The sequence below is a fragment of the Nuphar pumila genome, chromosome 9, assembly GCF_984573655.1.
Source record: "Nuphar pumila chromosome 9, dmNupPumi1.hap1.1, whole genome shotgun sequence".
Classification (NCBI taxonomy): domain Eukaryota; kingdom Viridiplantae; phylum Streptophyta; class Magnoliopsida; order Nymphaeales; family Nymphaeaceae; genus Nuphar; species Nuphar pumila.
Window position 1 is genome coordinate 122,801,234 of NC_143257.1, and position 2,121 is coordinate 122,803,354.

Sequence of the window (2,121 nt, forward strand, 5' to 3'; positions counted from 1 at the left end):
AATGTATACTGATGACAATACATTAGATATGCTAACAAAGTCATTGCCTAAGGACAAGCATGAGAAGTGTCGTTTCCTAGCAGGAATGAAAGAAGCTTCCGCATAAGTCGAGAAGGGAGAGAATTGTTGGGTTCCTATCCTTATCCCAGTTCGCCGCACTCTAAGCACGTCGCCTGTTCTTGTCGAGGATGTCTTTCGTATTCGCTGGTCAGCGATTTGTAGAAGTCCTTCTCGGTTGAATAACAATTCAGCTGTTTAGAGCTTTGTGAATAAGCGATTTGTGGTTTGGGCTTGGAGCTGCGTAAGTCGACTTCGTATTCGTTGGAGACAACGATTTGTGGTTATCGCTGGAATAGCGATTTGTGCTGTCTGTCGAAACAACGATTTGTGGTATCACTAGATAGTGATTTGGTTATCGCGGGATAGCGATTTGTGCTGTCAGCAGAACAACGATTTAGAGTATAGTTGGATAGTGATTTGTGGCTTTAGCTAAAAGTCGGTTCGTGACATCGCTGCATAACGCTTTGTGGTTATCGCTAGAGAGTGATTTGTGTTGTCAGCAAAACAACGATTTGGTTATAGTTGAATAGCGATTTGTGACTTTTGCAAGAAGATAGTTTGTGACATCACCGCATGACGATTTGTAGTCATCGCTGGATAGCAATTTGTGGCATCGCAACATGATAATTTACGGGTATTGCTAGAATAGCAATTAGTGCTTCTAACACTTTGTAAGTTGTGCAAGATGTTTAGTCTTTTCACATTTATTGCGGGTCTCATCATCTACTTAAAAGATGGATGAGCGAGAAAATAGAGCGTCATCAGAGTGTTGTCAGGTGCACACAGAACGTTTGAGAGAGAGTGTGAGAAACTTTTTTAGGGCACCGAAAGGGTGCGAAGAGAGCAAGGGTAAGAAGTGATGCTACACTTTTTTCAGGACAACTTCGTCAAGCTGGTTCTTCAGATCATTTGTTCCTTGTTCTTCTGTGAGGTATATTCTCTTGTTCATTTGTTACACCTTGTGTGTTTGTAAGGCTTATGCCTTTTGTAATCTTTGTTTAAAGATAGTGGAAGGTGCTAACCTATCGGTTGCCGTGAACGTACTTCAGTTGAGAGAGAACCACGTAAATCGTTGTGTGTTTTTTTTTCCGTTAGTTTTGTTTTTATTTCTTTCACTGTCATCGTCACATTGTTTTCATCGATTCACACTTGTGGGGAAGACTCGATCCGTCAGTTTATTTCCGCTTTATCCCTAACAACTATGACCTACTTCCCAACCCAGATTGGATCTCAAATGACCGTAGGTAGTACAAAAAATGGATTGAATGGGCGCAGATGGATTTATCAATACAATGCAAATCAGTCCAAATTTAGTGGATCTGGAGCTGATCCTTTATCTATACTTATTTGTGGTGGCCTGCCAATTTTCTACTCAGGTTTAAAAGGGTTTGATGCTAGTACCCAGGCTGATATGTCTCAGGCCGAGCCAACCTGATATCCATACCTCTGTGCAACATATAGGGCTAGAAAATGAGCTGAGCTTGGAGTGTTCAAGCTTGGCTCATTATTGTGGTCAGCCAAGCAGAGTCAGAGCTCACAATTAACTCAAGTCAAACGAGCTGAGTTTGAGCTGACTTGTTTACAGTAGAAAGAAATATGATACAAAACAATGCATTTTTCAAAGTTACAAATAATAAGATTTTGCCACTAAACTTATTTTTTTGCATATCCAACTGTTCAACCATATCTTTTACATATACTAAATAATGCCAAATATAATTAAATACTTTTTTTTTACTGCTTAACAAGCTCACAAAAGTCGAGCCTAGTACCTGTTTTTTATGTTCAGCTTGTCGAGCATATTTTACAAGTTTGAACGAACTCTTTACAAGCTGAACATGAGCTGAGCCACCAGCAGCTCGGCTTGTTTCCCATCCCTACCCTAGCTAGTAGCCACAGAGACTCTGATCCGGAACTTTATCTGAGATCCAGTTAAGACCCGGATCCTAAATCCGACCAATTCAGATATATAATGGTGTCAATGACGATCCGATTCATACCCGACCCGTTTACCTCGATGGATAAAATCTATAAAAGGGAGAAGTTAGGGTTTTAGATCTC